Below are 23,175 nucleotides of genomic sequence, written 5' to 3'. Positions count from 1 at the left end.
TCTAAAAATGACAATTTCTGCTAAAAGACACGGCGCGATCCTGGTGAGGAAGCAAGGGCGGAATTCAGGACTGCGACAGCACAGGCTGTGTTCTGATGGGCTCTGCTTTTAGCATAACTCGAAGGGGCGTCACGGGCCTGACTCTAGAGCCTGCCTGGCTCACAGGGGCCCCACCAGAACCCTGCACCTGCCTCCTCCACACCCCGCACCCCCGGCACAGTGAGGGGCATCTGCTAGGGACCAGGCCACCACACCTGAACACGTTCTACACAAACTGAGCCCTCGCCCAAGTAAAGCAGTCTCCGCAGGCTTAGCAAAGGGTCTTAAGTCACAAGCACAATGGAAGGCAGAGCGGGATGCCCACACCTGAGTTCATACTGTATTACAAACTACTACAATAAGGAGATAATCTGTATGGTTTTATATAGCATTTCTCCTTTGAAGCAGCCCTTGAGAAAGCTGAAATGGGAAGATAATACAACGTTGACAGCGGACAACCGTACTCAGAAGTAGGACTTACTGTGCCCTAGCTGCATATTTCACCTCTACATAGCTCTCCTGCACATCTCTCTAGATATACAGACACACACACGGAGATATATTTGTATTATCTCAATCCTCACAACAACCCCATGCAGCAGGAACTCCATGATCTCATTCCACCCAGGGGAGACTGACTGAATCACCTGCCAATATCTGCATAGGCATTTTCATGCCCCGCCTCTTCAGCAGGAGGCTACACTGCCTTGCAGAAAGAGGTAATGCCAGCCAGTTTCTCTTTACTTTCCATTAGTCATTCAACCACCTGCTGGGGTCCAGCACTTTTCGAAGCAGCAGACGTGCAAACAAACACTGACCGACGAAAAGCCCTGTTGTCATGGAGCTGATATTCTTGTGTGAGAGTCAGATTTAAAAAAAAAAAAAAGATAATATAAAATGCATCCTATGTCAGACAGTTTTAAGTAGCACTGGGGAGAAAAAGCAGAGGAGACCGGAAGGGAGTACAGGGGAGTGAGGTTCACAAGGGGTCCAGAGAGGCTTCCCTGAGGATGTTGAATCAACACCTGAAGGAGGTGATGCACGAGACTTGTGACCCTCTGGACGAAGACCACCGTGGTGCAGGGGTGCCGCGGCAGGGGCTCGCCTGGTGTGACTGAAGAGAGGAGAGGGGACCAAAGAGGAACCTGGGAGAGACGTAACAGGGGCCCAGACCTGTGAGGCTGCGTAGGGCACAATGGCTTTGACCTGAATGATCTGGGGAACCCTGGCAGGGTTATGTGTAGACGGATGGCTGAGGTGGCCTGTGTCATAGAGGGATCGCTCTGACTGCTAGGTGGGAAACGGACTAGAACACAGCCAGGGGGCCGGCGCCGTGGCACAGTAGGTTAATCCTCCGCCTGCAGCGCCGGGATCCCATATGGGCGCCGGTTCTAGTCCTGGCTGCTCCTCTTCCCATCCAACTGTCTGCTGTGGCCTGGGAAAGCAGTATAGGATGGTCCAAGTTCTTGGGCCCCTGCACCTGCATGGGAGACCTGGAAGAAGCTCCTGGTTCCTGGCTCCTGGCTTTGGATCGGCACAGCTCCAGCCGTTGCGGCCATTTGTGGAGTGAACCAATGGAAGGAAGACCTTTCTCTCTGCCTCTTCCTCTCACTGTCTGTGACTCTACCTCATGAATAAATAAATAAAATCTTTAAAAAAAAAAAAAAAAGAACACAGCCAGGGCCACAGCAGGGAGACCAGACAGAAAGCTGTCAGAGACACCCAGTGAGAGATGCTATGATTCATCCAAGACAGTTAACAGTGGAAGAGGCAAGGCTCCAGCAGATTCTGGGTATGCTTAAACAATCTGTTGAAGGAGTGAGAACAGACGAGGCATCACCCCAGGGCTTGGGGGCCAGTCACTGAAGGCATGGAACTGACACTGCTGAAATAGTGAGGTCCAGAGGTAGCAGGTGCTGGGGGAAGGGGACACACATTGGGGGCTCGCTGGACTTGTTCAGTGTGATACCCATCTGGCCTCCCAGTGGACATGCTGACACGGCAGCTGGAGAGTGAAGTGGAAAGTATGAAGTCCCGGGGACCACCTGGCTGAAGACGAAAGGAGGGGAATCATCAACATGGAAGTGTTACTCAAAGACATGAGGCCGGGTCCGACTGTGGAGGGAGAGAGAGAAAAGAGAAGGGGCCAAGGACCAACTCTGGGGCCTTGCACTACGTGAGGTTACAGACACGTCACTGTGCAGAATGGCACAGGAAACCAGCAGAGGGTGGCACCCCGGAAGCTCAGCAAAAATGTGTTTCTAGGAAGAGAGACCAGCCTACCACGCCAGACACCTCGCTCTACCCGCCAAGGACAGGAAGGCTGAGTGTCTGCCTATGGGTTTAGTAGCACAGGTGGAGTGGGGATGTCAGTCGCAGAGACCTCAAATGCAGACCATACCTTCAAGGGCTTGTCCTGTGAAAGGAACAGAGACCCGGAAGGAAACGGGCTCTACAGAGGACTGTGTTCCAGAGGAAGGAACTGACGGCTGGGCGCCGACAGGAAAGGTCCACTGGGAAGGCGTGCTCTGGTGGGGGAGCACAGCACAGGGAGAAGTGCCGGGGCGATGTCTTTCAGTAGGTACCAGCGGAGACCCACGCACATGCAGAGGGAGCACACGCCACGCGAAAGAGGAGCTGAGGCTCCCGGACGTGGATGCCTGGGACAGAGAGGTGCACTGGGAGGAACTGCGAAGGCTCCTGGAGCAGGGGAGGAGGTGATAGGGGTTGGAGAAGAAGAAGAAACAAGAGCATTGCCTAGGAAGGCGGAAAATCACAAATAGAGCACACACAGTTGGTGGGCAGAATCACGGCCCACAGAACAGCGGTCACGACTTGGAGGTGAAAACAGAAAGCCCAGTTGAGTGTCTCTCCTGAGCTATGTGCAACAGCAGAGCCAGTCACGGAAAAGCAATGATTTGTATTTGACCAGGGTTGAAATTCATCTAAGGGGCTGGCACTGTGGCACAGCGGGTTAAAGCCCTGGCCTGAAGTGCCTGAATCCCATATGGGTGCCGGTTCTAGTCCCAGCTGCTCCTCTTCCGATCCAGCTCTCTGCTATGGCCTGGGAAAGCAGTGGAGGATGGCCCAGGTCCTTGGGCCCCTGCACCCACGTGGGAGACCCAGAGGAGGCACCTGGCTCCTGGCTTTGGATTGGCGTAGCTCCAGCCGTTGCAGCCATCTGGGGAGTGAACCAGCGGATGGAAGGCCTCTATGTCTCTACCTCTCTATAACTGTCTTTCAAATAAATAAAATAAATCTTTTAAAAAAAGAAAAGAAATTCATCTAAGAAAACAGAGCAAATCACAGAGAAGCACAGGAGTGAGGATGTGAGGAAGGTGGCTGATCATGTGACATTAAGTTGGGTACAGATGGAGGGGAGAGCACAGGGAGGCTGGTGAGGAACAGTTAAGACATAGTACAGGGGGCCAGTGCTGTGGCACAGGGGGTAAAGCCACCACCTGTGCTGCTGGCATCCAATACGGGCAATGGTTCGAGTCCCTGCTGCTCCACTTCCAATCTAGCTCCCTGCGAATGTGCCTGGAAAAGCAGTGGAAGATGGCCCAACTCCTTGGGTCCCTGCACCCAGTTGGGGGACCCAGAAGAAGCTCCTGGCTCCTGGCTTCAGATCAGCCTGGCTCTGGCCATTCTGGCCATTTGGGAAGTGAACTAGCAGATGGAAAATATCTCTCTCCATCTCTCCCTCACTCTCTCTCTCTCTCTCTGTAACTCTGTCTTTCAAATAAATAAATAAATCCTGGGGGGAACAAAGGTATGGTAGAATAAATGGATGGAAGCAGGGCTTTGTGAAGCTAGTGCTCCACTGACAACGGTAAGTGAGCACCGAAACCCGGTCTGTGCCCAAAGCTATGCGTGTACTAGTGCCAGGCAGTACCACCCAGAGAGCACACCTTTTCCTACTCACCCAGAGGAGCTGCCACAGGGGCTTGCTGAGTGGAGATGCCAGATGGAAGGTCCCGGCGGGCCTGAACGCATGCTGGGGTCAGGCTGCCGCAAGAAGTAGGCAATAAAGGTGGAAAAGGCATTCGAGGCTGGAGATGCAGGCTCTGTGAGGGGCCCCACTGAGGGGATGAGCCGAGTCCACTGCAGGCAAATCTACTGACCAACCGGCACAGGGTGTGCCAGGAGGGGAGGGAAGAACGGTCACCTCGGGAGGAAAAGCCATGCGCCCTCTCCACGTGGATTCAAACCACCAGCTACTCAGAAGGAAATGCTGACGGGGAGGACAGTGAGCCACAAGCCAGTGCCTTCAGGAAATCAGGCACAGCGGTCCAAGGTGAGCTCACTGGCTGCAGCAAGACAACGGGGAGAGCTGGGTGATCTCAGGTGGTGACGTGACATTCACAGCCCAGTGATCTTATGGAGGAGACAGAGAGAGAGAGGCCCAGAGGTGAGGAGTCTCCCACCGCAGCTGCAGGCCCAGCAGGACGACCAGGAAAAAAAGACAGCAGTAGTCTTCGGAGGCTGCAGAGAAAGCACGTGTTTTGGGAAGAGCAGGGGAACAGAGGACTCAGCCGGGTGCTGAGGGTTGGAGATTCTGCTAATGAATGACCTCAAAACGCACGCAGTTGGCAAAATCCTTTAAGGAAGACAAGTGCAGTCACAGGGGAATTAGAGTCTGGGCTTCCTGTGATGGGTGATGTGATAAAGTGAGACAGGGTGGTCCTCACAGGAGCCTGCAGAGTTCCACAGAATTCTCTAGACTTCTGCAAGTGGGGAACTCGGGCCAGCAGAGGAGTGTTCTACCCTTCTGCGACAATGTTTCTACACTGTTTCTACACTGTCCAGTATGATAGCCCTAGCCACATGTGGACCACACAGATAACCCCAATCCCATCCCCAACAATTCATCACTAATAAGAGGCCTACTTACTATTTGTCCACCACAGAAAGTCTTTCCCAAGTTAAAAGACATAGAAGGAGCTATATATAAACCAGACTAAGACCCCAAGGGAGCAAGCACCTGTTCCCTTTGAATGAACTGAAGCCCGTGGTGCTGAGAAGTGGTTAGAGGTGATCATTCGAAAGGGACACACATCGCAGAGCAGAGGCATAACAGCATCCTAGAACAAGCCCAGGTGGCCGCAGAACCAACTTCTGACACTTGCTGCAGAATGAGCTCTGGAAGCCAGCACGGGCTCCCAGAGACACCGGGAATCATTCCACACGGGGACACGTGGGGCACCACAGAGCGAGAGGACTGCACAAAACCAGCTCCTTCAGACGCTGCACTGGGAGAGACACAGACATGCTTCCTCTTCCGCAGGGGGTTTTGTTCCTGGCTGGTTGCAGCCACTGCGGCACGGCCCCCCAGGATGTTCACCATCTGAGCACTGACCCTAGGACTGTTCCTTAGCAAACAGAGAAGCAGGAGACCAGGAGACAGCAAGCGACACAGCTCAGAGGTCGCCTGCTGATGAGCCACAGGAGGAATAGCAGCAGATGTCTCTTTGCTGATCCGTTAAGGAAACGCATCTTTTTCCTGGCCTCAGAGCCCAGGCACCCGCGGATCCCATGTGTGTCCCGCCACCTGTCTGTCACCAGTGCTCTGGAGCTGCCGCTGGCAGGGTTCAGGGCACCTCCACCACGGACCCCAGGCAGACACAGCTTACAGAGTCCACAAGGGATGCCTGTGGAGCTATCCAGTGCCCAAGAGAAGTCTGGAATCATGGGCCCCTCCTGCCTGATGGTGGTGCCATGTGCGGGCCACAGCTCCCCAGCTCCAGCTACCAGCTTGAATTCCAGTGAGGGGAGCCTGCAAGTCACTGACACACAGCACTCAGTCACATGTCCTACATGCTCCAGGAAAGGCTCCCATCATAACTTCATGCAGTGCCTTGCGGGCAGTTCCTTGGTGGCGTTTTCTCCACCCATGATTAAAATCACAGCTACCGTTTCCCAGTGCGCTGGATGAACTCTCTCCTGTAATCCTCAGACGGGTCTATCCCTTGTCACCTTCAAATGCTGAGCCAAGACTCCACTCCCCGTCTCAGGCATGCACGCACCCAAGCTGGCCAATGGTGCAGCAGGGCCCGTGTGGGCCCAGACCCTCAGCAGCTGTGGTTCTGTTGGGTAAACGGTGCCTGCAGGGAAGGCAGCGGCAGCGGCCACCCAACCTCAGCAGGAACACTGCATCATGCTGAGTTCTCCGCAGTCGAACCTGACGGAAATCATCCAGTGCAGTCTTCCATTGCACGTCCCATGGAATTCAACAAAAGAAAACATGGCCTGAAGTCTAGGTGCGACACCCTGCTCTTTGAGAATCAGACACTCCACTCCCAAACTAACATCCTCTGCATCTGTCAGTGGCTGCTCTGGTGGATCCTGCGTGGTGTGAAAGGCTGGCTCTTCCTCAGCAGCTACACCTGCTGAGGTCTGGCAGCCTGCTGGGCACTCAGGGTCACTCTCAGGGGCTGGAACTCCGAGCACTGACCCAGGAACCGCACCCTCCGTCGGTATTCTCCTTCGCCGCACACCGTCCTGGAGCAGCTGAGCGTGACCCCACAGACCAAGCATCCCAGGGCAAGACCATGACTTGGAACTCCTTGTCTTGCACAGCACCTGGCCTGGTGCTGTCTCAACCTCTAGCGTAGGGGCAGGCCTGCCCAACAGCCGTGTAGTCCAAGAGCAAGGCCAGGAAGCCACAAACAGGCAGAAGCAAGGAATGATCTACAGATGCAGGGACACGGTGCCCTTGGGCACCCCTAACCAACCAGGAGGGGGACTCGGCACTTGAGAGAAGCTACACAGCAACAAAGTGGCACCCCTGTCCCAGGCATTGTTCCAGATCACTACACATGTCAACACATTTAGCTCCCCCAACAGCTCTGCGGCATCACGCACCCCTTTCACAGGCCAGCAGGGTGGAGTCAGGGAAAGCCGACAACTTCCCAGGATCACACGGTGAGTGATGCTGGAGCCAGGGCAGAGCCCAGCCCGCCCAGCCCCAGGCTCTCACCAAGCTCTTCATCAATGACACAGACAAGAATTCGTACCTCCACACCCTTTTCCGAAGGCGAAACTCCTGAGAGACAGCTGCTGACCCTGCGGACACGGCATGCCCCCAACAGCTAAGGGCTGAATGCTGTGAGTACCTTCAGCCACGTGGCGCCTCTTGGCAGAGACCATGACGTTTGGGACTGGGGTCATCCAGATTCAGCCCCAGGCCTGGTTTCATCCCCAACCCAAACTCTGCTGGTCCACCACAGCCCACGCTGGCTTCGTGGCTTTTATTTTAGCGGCATGTTCTTAACGTTTCGCTTGGGACACACAGTAACTTGTTTGGGCTTAGGCAAGCCAAAGACAAACCTAACTGTCTGTCTGCGGGTGCCTCATTTTCTGCAAAACCAAAAAACATTTAAAGTTGTCAGCAGAAAACTTAACAACATTACCTGCCCTTGCCACCTTTTCCAGAAAGGACAGTGCTTCCTGAATATCTGCTCAGGGGTCAACGCTTTGAGACCTGGCTTAATTCTCAAAATGATGCATTTGGCCGGAGTATAGTCGAACGTGTTAAATTAGAAAAATCTCTGTTTTCAAGAGTCCCGAGTACAGGAGGCCCAAAAGCTCCATCAGGAAGATTCCAGGACATGAGGACCCGCCCCTCAGCCCCTGTCCAGCTCGGAGGGGTGGAGGCAGGGTGGGGCTCAGCTCTGGCACAACACAGTTCCAGAAGCCTGGGAAGCAGCCAGCCAATGTCCTGGAGAAAAAGATGGGTTTCCCGGGGCCCAGGGGTCGCCCCCCCCAAGCCAGCTCTCGGTGGCACCAAGGGTCAGCCTGGCACCTGCGGCAGCTGGAGACCGGGTCCTGCTGGCCACCTCAGCTTTCAGTGTCATGAGCCAGCCCTGGCCCTCTAGAAGGTCTCTGGACTGCCCCACCCTTGACAGGATCACCTCTGGGCACCTTCAACAGGAACGCCCACCACTGGACATGCTGCCCTGGGTACCGAGGACTCCTCAGTGGACAAGCCGGAGAGCAGCCCTGCCCGTATCCGAAGGCAATTATCAGAAACATACTCCGGAAATCCCATTCACTACAGATAATCTAAATAAACAATGTTAGGAGACTTATTAATGAACTCTAGAACACTCGTTTGAAGTCATACAAACAATCATTTTTAAAGTATATTATAAAAGAACATCTAAAAATTGAGAAAACATGTCAACATATTAAATCAGAAAAGATTACAAAATAGAGAGTACAACAAGCCTCCAAGGCTGGAAAAGAAAAACACATATGAACGCACTTGAAAATAAACGGGCATTATGTTGCTGTGGGTACCAGAGCTCGGCACGCCCATATCCAAGTGTATCCAAGTGCCTGGGTTTAGGTCCCACCTCTGCTTCCAATCCAGCTTCCTACTAATGTGCACCCAGGGAGGCACAGCTGACAGAACAAGTACTTGCATTCCTGCTACACACACAGAAGACCCAGATGGAGTCCCCAGCTCCTTGCTTTGCCCTGGCCCATCCCTGACTACAGCAATCGTCTGGGGAGTAAAGCAGCAGATGGAAGACCTCTCCTCCTCTCTCCTTTCTTTCTGCCTTTCAAATAATAAAATAATAAAAGAAGTAACAGAAACTGGAAGGCTATATGCCCAAATGTTAACTGTAGCTATTTTTGGATGATGATATTAGTGATGACTTTATATTCTAGTCTACAAAATTCTATTTTTTCCCAATGTCTATAGTGACTACAAGTCCCAACCTTGAAATAAAAATAAAAACCAGCATACCCCCTGCCACAGGGCCAGCTCCCAGAAGTTTGGTTTGAGTCCTCTGAAGGCCTCTTTCTTCTGTGCTCTGGAGTCCAGCACCAAGACCCAGTTTTCTTTTTATGCTTTGTAACTCCAAGTCTAGTTTGGGTGCATTTCAAGTTTTTGGCAGAAAACATATACATTTACTTGAGATACTTGCAGCTTTCTTTTTTATACATATTATTTATTTATTTATATATTTATTTGAAAGTCAGAGTTACACAAACAGAGAAGGAGAGGCAGAGAGAGGGAGGGGGTCTTTTCATCCGCTGGTTCACTCCCTAAGTGACCACAACAGCCAGAACTGCGCTGATCCGAAGCCAGGAGCCTCCTCCAGGTCTCCCATGTGGGTGCAGGACTTGGGCCATCTTCCACTGCCTTCCCATGCCACAGCAGAGAGCTGGATCGGAAGTGGAGCAGCCGGGACTCAAACCAGCGCCCACATGGGATCCGGCACTGAAGGCGGTGGCTTTATCCGCTAAGCCACAGTGCCGGCCCCTCCTGTGGTTTCTGATTTCACTCCAGAGCAACCCCAAAAACCTGCCAAGTCCACACTCACTGCATAACCCCCACTGACCACATTCCCACTCTGCTGTCCTCTGACCCCTATGGCTGCACACCTCAACCCAACTGCACCCCACACTTCAAGTGAGTGTCCCCAACCCCTGTTATCTCTCTTTTTAAAAGACTTATTTATTTGAAAGGCAGAGAGAGAGAAAGACAGGTCTTCTATTGGTGGGTTCACTACCCAAATGACTGCAATGGATGGGGCTAAGCCAGGCTGCATACACAAGGCAGGAGCTCCACCCAGGTCTCCCACATTGGGGGCAGGAACCCAAGTGCTTGGGCCATCTTCTGCTGCCTTCCCTGCTGCACTGGCAGGAAGCTGGCTCACAAGCAGAACAGCTGGGACCTGACCCCGACGCTCCTAGGACACGTGGGTGTGGCAGGAGAATTAACTCACCACGCCACAACGCCAGCCCCATCTTCTGTCCTTATCTTTTCCCTCCCCACCCTCCTCCTCACCAGTTTCACCCAGCCCTAGGACTTCCACTATCAGCCACTTTCTGATGATTCCCAAGCTCTCGCCATCCCAGACTTTTCATCAGAGACTACAACCACACTCACCCACTTCCAACCTGCAGGAATCCAAAGCACCTCCCACTCCATAAGTGAAAATCTCTGTCTCCAAATTTCTTCCTGCACTGTCCATGCCTGGGTTATGCCAGATACTACAACTTTTTTTTTTTTTTTTGGTTCACTCCCCAAATGGCTGCAATGGCTGGGGCTAGGCCAGGCTGAAGCCAGGAGCCAGGGGCTCCATCTGGGTCTCTGGGTCTCCCATGTGGGTGGCAGGAACTCAAGTACTTAGGTCATCTTCTGCAGGCACTTAGTAGGAAGCTGGATCGGAAATGAGGCAGCCAGGACTCAGACTGGTGCTCTGATATGGGATGTGGGTGTTGCAAGCAGTCCCGCTGTGGGGCTCACCTCCCGCTCTGTGGGCCTTTGGGCAAATGCTGTTTTCTACCCCAGATGGTTCCCTTTGCTGCCTCAAGCCAGAGCTGAGTAGGAATCCCCCTTTTTCTCATGAAAGCTTCTAGACTAAGAAGCAGCGCTTGGGATTCCACAGCCGTCTGACGGCTCTGCTCCCACAACCCCTGACACAGCAAGGCCGTTTCCTGCATGAGATTGTACTGCGGCTCTTGGCGGGGTCACTGTCTTGTCTTTTCCTTCATGACCTCCCCTGTGGCGCTCAGGAAACGCCTGCCCAGTTCCGCAGGCCGTCTGTAATCAGCCTCAGGTCTGAGCCAGCTCTGAAAAGGGCAGGTTCTGGAGAAGGTCTTGTGGCCCTGGCAGCTCGTCCACCTTCCTGGGCCTCAGCTTGCCCCTCCGGTGGTGCATAATCAGGTGAACACATCTGAGCAGCCATGATTGTCACCATGTGTAGAGTGTTTGCCATGTGTGTCCCGTTGTTGTCAGCGTGTTGGACCCAGCACTGTGGCAAGGGCACTGCTATTCCAGCTCCATTTGGCAGATAAGGAAACCGAGGCCCTGGATTATTCAAAAATCTGCCCAGAGTAACACGGCCAGCAAGTCCAGCTCCCAGTCAGGCTGTCTCTGTCCAGAGCCAGAGGCCATCTCTGGATGGCACTGGACAATATGGGCAGGAGGGCCTGGTAGAAATGACAGGAGAGCCTGTTCCTGGGATCTGCAAGTTCTTCACCAGGGCCTGAGTTAAGCATCAAAGATTGGCACTGGGGGAGAGAGGGAGGTAGAGGAGCAATGGCACTGAATGGTCCGACACAGCCCCAAAGGCTTTGATGCTGCTCCGATCAGCCTGTGTCCTGTATCTATGAAGGAAGGCCAGTCAAGGCCTTAGCCAGGGTTGCTTACTCTAAAGATCACTCTGGCCTCCATGGATAAGGGTTTGGAGGGTTGATACTGGCCATAGGGAGAGTAGTAAGGAAATGTGGCAGCTGGAGTAGGGTGCTGGCAGTGAGACTGGAGACAAAGGTGTGGATAATGACCTGTTAGAGTCAGGGTGGACTTGGAGGTAGGTAGTTGCTAGAAAAAGAGGAATCAGGCTGGCGCCGTGGCTTAACAGGCTAATCCTCCGCCTTGAGGCACCGGCACACCGGGTTCTAGTCCAGGCGGGGCGCCGGAGTCTATCCTGGTTGCCCCTCTTCCAGGCCAGCTCTCTGCTATGGCCCAGGAAGGCAGTGGAGGATGGCCCAAGTTCTCGGGCCCTGCACCCGCAAGGGAGACCAGGAGAAGCACCTGGCTCCTGGCTTTGGATCAGCGCATTGAGCCGGCCGCAGAGGCTATTGGAGGGTGAACCAACGGCAAAAAGGAAGACCTTTCTCTCTGTCTCTCTCTCTCACTATCCACTCTGCCTGTTAAAAAAAAAAAAGAAAGAAAAAGAAAAAGAGGAATCAAAAATGATTTGTAGGGGTGGGCATCGGTCCATAGCAGAGTTTCTGGGCTGATTCTGGCTTTGGCTCCCGACTCCAGCTTCTTGCTAATGTGTATGCTGAGAGCAGTGGTGATGGCTCAAGTGACTGAATCCCCGCCACCCATATGGGAGACCTGAATGGAGTTCCTGGATCCTGGCTTCAGCTCCAGCCAGGGGCTGGTACAAGCATTTGGGGGAGTGAACCAGTGGATGGAGGATCCCTCTGTCTCTCCCTTGTTCCCTCTTTCCCTCAGCCTTCCAAAATAACTAGCAATCAAAAATAGCAAATGAATAAGCCAATGAACACTAGGTTCTAAAATTAGTTGAATGGAAATTCACTTATCAAAGCTCCAAGCAAACGGGACTCAAGTCACTTTTGATGAAAGAAGAAAGTCTCCTCGGGGCTCGCGCCGTGGCGCAGTGGGTTAAAGCCACAGCCTGCAATGCCAGCATTCCATATAGGCACCAGTTCTAGTCCCCACTGCTCCACTTCCAGTCCAGCTCTCTGCTAGGGCCTGGGAAAGCAGCAGAAGATGGCCCAAGTCCTTGGGTCCCGGCACCCACGTGGGAAACCTGGAAGAAGCTCCTGGCTCCTGGCTTTGGATTGGCTCAGCTCCAGCCAATGAGGTCAACTGGGGAGTGAACCATCAGATGGAAGACCTCTTTCTCTGTCTCTCTCTCTGTAACTCTGTCCTTCAAATAAATAAAAATAAATCTTTAAGAGAAAAAAAAATGAAGAAAGGCTCCTCAGCAGGTGAGCCTGGATAAACATCCCAGCAGAAAATTCAGAAAGGCAACACTGACTCTGCCAACGGAGAAGTCTGGGCGCTTCCAAACTCCACCGTAAAAAACTTGTTTAGAGGGCAAGCCTTGGTCTCGTGGTTAAGATGCCTACATCCCATCCCATATCAGCATGCCTGGCTTTGCTCCCAATTAGAGCCTCTAGCTAACATGCACTCTGAGAGGCAGCAGGTGATGGCTCAAGTACTTGGGTTCCTGCCACCCGCAGGAGAAACCCATACTGAGTTGCTGGCTCCCAGCTTTGGCCTGGCCCAGCCCTGACTATTGCAAGCATTTGGGGAGCCATTTGGTAGATAGAAGCACCTGCCCACTCCCTCCCCCGCCTTACAGGTAAATTAATTACATAAATAAATCTATTGTCTACAGATGCTTGGGAAGATAGGAGTTTCTATTTCTACTTCTCTTCTCTATATAACTCACAGGTGCCATCGACAATCTGTATGGTCCCCACTTGTGATATATAAAAGTAAACTTCTTTAAGAGACTTAAATTTTCTTCCATTTCTGAAAGAGATGGTTTTCATGTCTCATTCTTGAGCCAGTTTTTTTCTGTTACTACACTGTTAATTGAGTATTGCTTGCCTAATCTAGGCTGTGAATAATTTTTTTCTTTTTTTTTTAAAGATTTATTTATTTGAACGGTAGAGTAACCAAAAGAGAAAGCATGCACACTTCCATGCACTGGTTCACAACCCAGAGAGCCTCAGCAGCTAGGGCTGGACCAGACTGAAGCCAGGAACTCCATCCTGCTCTCCCGGAGTGACAGGGACCCAAGTACTCCAGCCGTCATCTGCTTCTTCCCATGCACACTAGTGGGAAGCTGGTTGCACAGCAGAGTAGCCTGGACGGAAACCAGCACTCCAATACAGGGTGCAGGCACCCCAAGTGGCAGCTTAACCTGAAACAACACCAGCCCCTGACGAACTTCTTCTCTTCTCTTCCCAACACTTCTCCCCGGTGTTATCCTCGGAGAGGTCAGATCACACTTTGGAGGAAAGCAAGCCTACGTTATTTTCAGAAGCAACTAAATCTTCTATGGAAATTAGTTCTCCAGCTATTGGTTCTGCCTCAATGACACTGCACAATGGAAAGTGAGCGAATAATTTAAGAGCTCACTGTTCCCTTGAAAACACTCAGGGACTGATCAATGAACCAGCTTCTCACTTCCTGGATGTTCTAAGAAGGGGACGAGTAGGCAGAAAACGACAACTCTGCAAGCATGAGCAAGACAGCAACACAGAGCCGTGGGAGAGCGATCTGACGTCTCTTGACTACAACCGCTCTGCCCTGACACTTCTCCGTGTGCCTGCTCTGCCATCCAAGTCCTTTCACGCTCACAGCCCGAGCGGCAGAAGTGTGTATCACTGCGGTCTTCGCCAGCCTGCCCCACACAGGCTCCGGGCACAGAGGCCGATTCATACGGCACGTCCTTCCAGGCACTTCTTTTTAGTTCTCTGCCAAACAGAAACATAGGAACTCCCAAGACTGTGGTCTCCTTCGGAAAATGAGCTATTAATGATTTACAAGTGTGATTTTTTTTTTCTTTTTGCCAAAGGAAAGGAAATAAACCCTAGCCTGAGTCCCCTTGGTTGCAGGCTGGCTTTCTCTGAGCCCAAGATGACGAACAGAACCGAGTCCAGCCTCCTGGTCCTCCATGACCTGCTCTGCACTCACCATTTCCAGAGCTTCTTTCCCTGCAGCCCCTTGCCTGCCTGCCTGCCTGCCTGCCGCCCACCAAGCGACTGCTTCTCCAAGCCCTCCTGCTCTCCACTCACAGGTCCTCCTCCAGGGTCCACACAGACACACGTCTCTTGGCGAAGCATCCTCCCCTGACCCACCCCACTGTTCTTTGCATATACGTGTGTCCCCAAGTCGATCACAAACTGCAGACTCCGTAAGGAAGGAAGCCATTTACAGCTGTGCTGTTCCATGGCTGCACCACACACAGCCTAGTGCCTTACAGCAGGCTATGGGTTCTGTTCATATTTACAACTTGTCATTTATATTTATCACATACTAGACATCAGTCTTGGGTGAGCATTTAGAAGTATTGTTTCAGTTTTCACAAAAACCCTATCTATCATTACCATTCACACTTTATAGGGAAGGAAACAGGATCACAGAATTTAAACCTCTTTCTCAGAGGCAGTAGTTTATCCCCACTCGGGACACCCACATCCATATCAGGACGTCCGTGCTCAAGTCCAGCTCTACACCCAACTCCCCCGTGGGAGGCAGCAGGTGATGGCTCAAGTAGTTGGGTTCCTGACACCCATATCGGAGTTTGCTGGCTTTGGCCTGGTCCTGGTTGTTGTAGGCATTTGGGAAATGACTCAGCAGATGGAAGATATCTCTGTCTCTCTGTATCTCAAATAAACATTTAAAAAGAATTTTTAAAAATAAATAAGTACCTTTCCCAATGTCACAGTTAACAAAGCTGGGATTTGAATCCAAGTGGTTGGATCTTACAGCCTAAACTCCTGTTCTTTCACTTTACCTCCCACACTATACTTTCTAAATTAAATTATGTGAAATACAAGAAAAATATAGACTTTATTCCTGGAAAGTGAATGGGCAGAAAAAGTAGCTCCATTTTCTTATTCATTATCTCTGGTGTCCACAGAACAAACAACTACTGCCCAGGATTTCAATTTTCATAAACCAACACCCAGATTTTCTTAAGATTTATTTATTAATGTTGAAAGACTTACAAAAAGAGAGAGAGAGAGAGAGAGAGAGAGAGAGAGAGAGAGATAGAATCATCCATCTACTGGTTTACTCCCCAATGGCCACAACAACCAAAGCTGGACCAGGATAAACCAGGAGCCAAGTACTCCATCTGAGTCTCCCAAAAACCTTGGACCATCTTCTGCTGCTTTCCCAGGCACATTAGCAGGGAGCTAGATTGGAAGTGGAGCAGTCCAGACTTATCCAGTTATCCAGTGGCTTATCCTACTTCGCCACAATCCCAGCCCCCACAGAGTATATAAAGGAATCTCAAAACTCAACAGTAAGAAGGCAAACAACCCAATAAAATAAACTGCATAACAGATTTGAACATTTACTTCACCAAAACAGATTTTTGAATGGAAAAAAAACAAAAACATATTGTTCAACATCATTAGTCATTTGACAGATGCAAAATAAAATTGAGTCACCACTGCATATGCATCACAACGGTTTCTCTTAAAACTTGACAAATCTAAGTGCTGACAAGAACATTAAGCAAATAGAACCTTTAGCCATCACTGATGAGATTGGAAAAGGAAGCAGGTGCTTGGGCAATGGCCTGGCAGGTTCTCATAGAGCTAAGCACACATTCTCCATGTGACACAGTCATTCAACTCCTGGGTATTTACCCCAGAGGAATGAAAACCTGGGTACACACAGAAGCCTGTACCTGTACGTTTGTAGCAGCTTTATTCACAATCCCCAAATGTACTGCCATTGTTGAGTGTATCAAAAGGCTGCGGTATGGACATACCAGGGACGACCACCTGGTAAGAAAGGAAACACATTACTGGTGCTCACACCAGATGGGTAACTCTTTAACTCATTACACCAAGTGAGAGAGACCAAAATCAAAAAGTCATCCATTACATGGTTCCGCTTGAATGACATTCTGGAAAAGGAAACCTACAGGAACAGAAAACAGGTCAGTGTTTGCCTGACAGGGGGAGTTGGCCCACAGGGTGGGTCCCTTAGGACTGCTGGGGTGAGGGGACAACTCACATTTGTCTGTCGTCTCCACCATCCCCTGCCTTCGCCCAAAGGCAGGGCCACGGCTGTGTGCTGTGGGTTTTGTTGCAGCAGCACTGCACTGAGCCACACCATCTCTCTCCCACTTCTACTGACATACACACTATCACCTTATACTTAGTGTCTTAAGACAACAGCCTGTGGATCAGGAGCCTGGCAGGGGCCTTGCCGTGGTGGGGTGGGTTTAAGCTGGACCAGTTTGGAGCCCAGTGAGGGGGTTCCATCACCCCTCTCCCCTCTCCCTGTTCCCTTGTTGTAGGCTGCCTGGGCTTCCATGCAGAACTTCAACAAGCAAGGCAGGGTCTGCTCCACCTTTCATGTCTTGGCTGTGGCTGTCACACAGCTTCACTCCCACTGCAGTCTGTGGGGCAAAGCAATCCAAACACCTGCCTCATTTCAAGATATAGAACGCAGGGGCACAATCGGTGCAGTGGGTTAAGCCACAGCTTGCAATGCCAGCAGGCCACATCAGTGTGCCCATTCAAGTCTCAACCACACCACTTCTAATCCAGCTTCCTGCTAACGCACCTGAGAAGGCAACAGAAGATGGCCCAGTTGGCTCCACCACCCATGTGGGAGACCCTAGAAGGAGTTCCAGGCTCCTGGCTTCAGCCTGGTCCAGCCATAGCCATTATAGCTGATCGGAAAATGAACCTGTGAATGGAAGATATCTTTCTCTGATTCTCCCTCTCTTCCTGTAACTCTTTCAAAAAAGTAAATAAATCTTTTTAATAGAAAAGATAAAGAATGCACATGTGCCATCTTGCTGGGAAGAGCATTAAAAATAAATGCAGATGTATTTCCAAAGCATCCCCCTCAGTAAGCAGCCACTGAGCTACTTGCTTTCCACTGCATGTGTGGATGGAGAGGTTCCCTCACGCATCTGTTTACTGGTTCATCATGCTCCCTTCGCCCTGGCTGTGTGTCCTGTAATGGGATGAGCGATCACAGGGTTTCAAAGTGACCCAGGGTGCTTGTGTCTCTCCCCTTGGCTGTCAGACCCCTGTGGGAAGACACTGCACTACTCATCTTTGTGCCTCCATTATTCAGTACAAAATCTGACTCCCAGAGATGCTCAGAAAGAATATCCTGACTAAATGGATGAATAAGGAACAAACTGCACTTTTACCTTGTTAGCCGATGTGGAAATGGAAAATTTCCCATTAAGTAAAGAATCACCGAAAACTAAATTTACATTTCTATCCCATGTTGCTGGAAATTTTCATTCTATTTTTCAAACTAAATTCACTTGTCTTCAGTATTTTTTCTTTATTTACTTGAAAGGCAGAGAGAAAGATAAATAGAGACAGATCTTCTACCCACTGGTTTATTCTCCCAAATGCTCTCAGTGGCCAGGGGTGGACCAGGCCAAAGCTAGGACCCAGAAACTCAATCAGGGTCTCCCAGGTGGGTGGCAGGGACCCAAGTCTTTGAGCCATCACCTGCTGCCTCCCAGGGTGTGCACTAACAGGCAGCTGGAATCAGGAATGAAGCAGGAGTGGACACCAGGCTCCCCCATACACAATACAGACGTCCCAAGCAGTGCCTTAACTGCACCAAATGCCCACACCAAAAACAGGATTCCTATTGGAAGAGTCAGTCGCTCAGCCCATGGTTACACTGGCTGTTTGCCGGTGGCACTCCCGCAGTTCCATCGTGTGTTGCTCCGCCCTTGGATTTAACCAGACTTCACTACAGAATGCATCGACAGCCCACCCAATACAGGGAAGAGAACGGAACAAACCTGTGGAAAAACAGCCCGCAGGAGCAAGGACTGTAGTAGAGGTGAGGCCCTCCCAAGGCAGTGACCAGCTCCACTCTAACCCTGGCACCCCCTCCAAGGGAGTCTGAGCAAAGAGAACCTCCGGCACCATGAATCTTTAACAGGAAAGAGTGGGAGGATTATGAAGTGAGGTGAGGGGAAAGCTGTCTGAGAGCCCCAACCGCTGGGGACGAGGCCATGGCGCAGGCCCCTCCTCTGCATGGGAGACTCGGCCAGCAGGAAGACTGGGCTAGGGGAAACACATCGGTTCCACACGTGCAGGGAGCAAAGCCAGAAACCAAACAGAAGGCCTTCTGCCGCAGGGAGGTCTGGAGCCTCAGCGCTCCCCAGCCTGCCCTGAGCCCCACCCAAGCTAAGGATTGGTTCGGAATGCTGCTGCACACTCACTGTCACCAAACAGAAAGCACTGGCTGACCTCCAAGCACTGCAGTCCAGATCTCAAAGGCAAAGCGGGCTGTTTCATGGTCGCCGTTATCGGTGGTGCATTTGAACTCTATTACACATGGTTCATTAACACAGATGGATCGACTTTCTCTAGTCACCCACGACACTGGTTTCTCTGCCCAGGTCAGGGATCTGCCTCGGCAGAGTGGTGTCAAACAGCTCTCTGCGGGGCGGCACTCACAGCAGGAGATTCCTGCTCCATATAGTAAGGACATTAGTCCTTAGGGATGCCACTCTGATCACCAGCAGAGAGAGGACTTCAGAGCCAGCCACTGCTTCACTCCCCCACTTTGCCTGTAATGGCCAGCACTGGAACTCAAGCCAGGTCTCCCACAGAACCCAAGTACGTGAGCCTACACTGCTGCCTCCCAGGGTATGCACTAACAGGAAGCTGGTTTCTGCAGCAGAGCCAGGACTGGAACCCAAGCACTCTGGCGTGGAACACCGGCTTCTTACTGGCTAAGCCAAATGCCTGCCACAGGGGAAAAGACTTATATGGTGCTTTTTTTTTTTTTAAAGATTTATTTGCGGCCAGCACCGTGGCTCAATAGGCTAATCCTCCGCCTTGCAGCACCAGCACACTGGGTTCTAGTCCTGGTCGGGGTGCCAGATTCTGTCCGGTTGCTCCTCTTCCAGGCCAGCTCTCTGCTGTGGCCCGAGAGTGCAGTGAAGGATGGCCCAAGTGCTTGGGCCCTGCACCCGCATGGGAGACAAGGAGAAGCATCTGGCTCCTGGCTTCAGATCAGCACGGTGCGCCGGCTGCAGTGGCCATTGGAGGGGCAACCAACGGTAAAGGAAGACCTTTCTCTCTCTCTCTCTCTCTCACTGTCCACTCTGCCAGTCCAAAAAAAAAAAAAAAAAGAAAAAGAAAGAAAAAAAGAAAAAAGATTTATTTGAAAGGTAGAGTTACAGACGAGAGAAGGGAAAGACAGGGGTGGGGTAAGAGAGAGAGAGAGAGAGAGAGGTATCTTTCACCCAGTGGTTCACTCCCCAGATGGCTACAATAGCTGGCTGAAGCCAGCAGCCTAGAACTTCATCTTGGTCTCCAGTGTGGGTATAGGAGTCCAAGCACTTGAGCAAGGCAGATCAGCAGGGAGCTGGATCGGAAGTACAGTGGCTGGGACTCGAAGCAGCACCAGATGGGATGCCAGGTGTTGGCTTAATCTATTCTGCCATAACACCAGCTCTAAGACTTTTATGTTTGTTCAGGGGTCCTACAAATACCAAGATGAAACAGGTGGGCCAGCAGGTGGATGGATCAGAGTTTAGAGGGGCAGAGAAGGGACACAGATTGGACGGAGACAAACAGCTACAAACTGACAGGGCATTTTTCCTCTACAAATTCTGTGTTGAGAATTGTTTCTCATATTTGAGACAGTCATGTTATGTTGTCCTGATTCAAAAGTTACCTGGAAAATTTTCAAAACAAAACTAATGCACTTAAAGCACTCCTTTGGGAAAGCTGAACACTATCTTGAAACACATCACGTGCTTATAGCGATACTGTGAAAAAAAAATTCAGGGGCACCTGGTGTTACGGCACAACAGGGTAAGCCACTGCCTGCAACGCCAGCATCCCACGTGAACAACAGGTTAGAGTCCAGCCACTCCACTTCCGATACAGCCCCCGCTAATGCACCTGGAAAGCACTGGAGGATGCTCCAGCTTCGCCGTTGCTGTCACTGAACCACTGGACTGAAGATCTTTGTCTCTCTAAGTCTGCCTTTCAAATAAATAAACATTAAAAACAAACAAATGCAGTTTGTCTCAAGCATGAACGAGGTGAGACCAGCAAAGCATCCCAATGTATTTCACAAGGCTTCATGCACAACAGAGTCTCCAGGGGACATGGCGATGGCCTGAGCCTCTCATGGCTTCACCTCGCCTCTGATCGAGAGGTACCTGAATCAAGTTTCCTGTTTTTCCAGCCTGTTACACAGTGATCCATTAGGGCAGGTGGAACAATCGGACCAGCCATCCGTGCAACTGTCTGGGTTTTCAGATCAATCCATTTTTGTGCTCGGGTGAAAATGAGCATGAAACCAGTCTTAGCACAAAATTTATAGTGCACTTACAAAGCTGGCATCATGCGGATACAATGCGTGAGAGCCAGTTTGGAATGTCTGTTTACCATACTATAAATCATGGCCAGTGAACAAAGAGCAAAGGAAAAAATCTCAAAACTCTATTTGCAATTAATGTAGGGTCTTTGCACAGCTTCCGACACACTCTTCCATCACGGAACCTGGAGGCACTGACACCAAGCGCAGCGTCTCGTGCCCACAAAGGCAGGAGACTCATCCCTTTTCCCCAAACCCTGGAAAAACTTCTGAAACACTTGTAAGCCTCACCATATATTTAGTTAAGACGTGCCAGACAAGTGCAGAGACAGAGTTCTGTTCTCGGCCAACACGGGATCTAAGCGATTTCCCATACCTCTCCCTACAGCAACAAGCTGCAGAGCTTAAAGAAGCTGGAAATGGCGCGTGCTTGAGAAAACAGCACAGGAACACAACACGCTCGGTCATCTCATCGTTGTGGGTTTAAATGCAACCCAGCTTCAGTATTTTGGACCTTAGAAGAAATCTAACTTTAAAACCGGGGTCTTAAATTTTATATTCCAGTAGGTTTCTCCCGAAGAATGATAGCCAAGGAATGTACGTACACATGAAAAATCACAGATCTGGATTTCCAAGTAACAACGGGATATCCAGATCAAAAAAGCAACAGAGAGGGAGCTGAAAAGGGCTCTCTCGTGTTTGTAACTGCACCATCGACTGCTGAAGTCATTTTTGGAGGTAGCCTGGTGGTATCATGATCCACAAAAGTGTTACAGCATTTGCTCCAAGCTTTATAATTTGGATCATCAACTTGAAGTGAAAAATCTTTAAAGTATACGGAAAAAAGATGTATTCTAGAATATTATTTATAGTAACAAGAATTTAAGGTAACTTAAATGTTCCAAAATTAATGGAATAATTATACAGCTTGGGGTCCAGCCAACAATGAGGCAGTTAACTAAGCAAACTGTGGTACTGTTAGAACAATAAAAGCAAAGACATATTTTTTTTCCTTTTTGGTACTTTTACAGATGTGCTGTGACTATTGATACAGCTGCATCTTCTAAATCGTTTTTTAAGTCCTAGAAGCCCTACTAGTGCATTTGAGCGTCCTGAGACGTCTGACACCACGGTGGTTTCAGCCACTTTGCCTGGGGAGCAGAACTGGAAAAGGGAAGAGTTGAGGAAAGCTGCCCTGGATTTTTAACTTATTTATTCACTGAAGAAACAAAAGGGGAGAGAGACAGAGGGAGAGAACTCCCATTACCTGGTTTACTCCCAAATGCCTGCAGCAGCCAGGGCTGTGCCGGGCAAAAGCCAGGAGCTGGGAATGTAATCCAGGGCTTCCATGTGAATGGGAGGGATTCAGGCACTTGAGCCATCACCTGCTGCTGCCCCCCAGGGTGCACATTAGCAAGAAGCTGGATCCAGAGAGGCTTGGCCTCAGGCATTCTGATACAGGAAGTGGGCATCCCAAATGGTGTCTTTAAAAAAAAAAGTATTTATTTATTTGAAAGGCAGAGTTACAGACAGAGAAAGAGAGGGAGAAATCCATCTTCCATCTACTAGATGACACCCAAATGACCTCAACCTCCAGAGCTGAGCCAGACTGAAGCCAGGAGCTTCTTTCAGGCCTTCCACGTGGGTGCAGGGGCCTGAGCAGTTGGGCAATCCGCTGCTGCTTTTCCCCAGGGAGCTGGGATTTGCAGGGAGCTGGATTAGAAGTGGAGCAGCCGGAACTCAAAGCAGAGCACACATGGGATGCCAGCATTGCATGTGGTGGCTTAACCTGCCTCACCATTGAAACAAGCAGTAACTAAACACAGGTTTCAGAGGCAAGGAGCACGTGAGGGTGCATTGTGCAAAGAAAACACCACATTCAAAAACCTACCAGGAAACCCATGGCTCTGCAGCTGCCAGGAGGCTGTGAGACTCGGTCTCACGCCAGGATCTGCTCTGAGCCAGGTTTTACCCAGATCTGGCCAGGCTGCCCTCCTGGGAGTCCTCCAATACTTTAGTCTGATGGGAACAAACTTACTGTTGTACCCCACTGTCCCCTCTTCCTCTTCAAGATACAGGTGCCCCGGCCCCAAGCCCTGCCCCAAATGCAATGCTTGACAAAGGCTTAGACAGGGCTGGTCTCTTCCCACGCACCTCATCCCTGCTACCTTCTGACACGTCCCTGATTTACCACTCCGGCTGCAGGGGAAGAAAAAGCAAAACCTTCTGAGCCCAGAAGGTTCGCCCCATTTAACCTGCCCCACCCCCACGGAGAAGAGGCAGTGACAGTGGCTACTGACTTCCAAGGAGGCCCTTGAGAGCTTCAATCCACGGGGCAGCCCTGTGAGTCGGGTCCATGGTTCTGTCTACCTGGTTCAGGGAGGACAGCCACCGGCTGCAACCACACAGCTGGCGAGACCCAGGGTGCGTGCCCAGCCATTCACACTGATGTGTTATGGTAAACGCAGCCTTAACTCCCAGGTGGCCTGCAATCCTTCAGCGTTCCCCTAAGGGGGAGCAGAAGAGGGGGACGTACCAAAGCGACAGAGAGGCTCATGGGT

Source organism: Lepus europaeus, chromosome 6 (assembly GCF_033115175.1).
Source record: "Lepus europaeus isolate LE1 chromosome 6, mLepTim1.pri, whole genome shotgun sequence".
Lineage (NCBI taxonomy): Eukaryota > Metazoa > Chordata > Mammalia > Lagomorpha > Leporidae > Lepus > Lepus europaeus.
The sequence above is the reverse complement of the archived record's forward strand: the minus strand, read 5'-3'. Positions refer to the sequence as shown.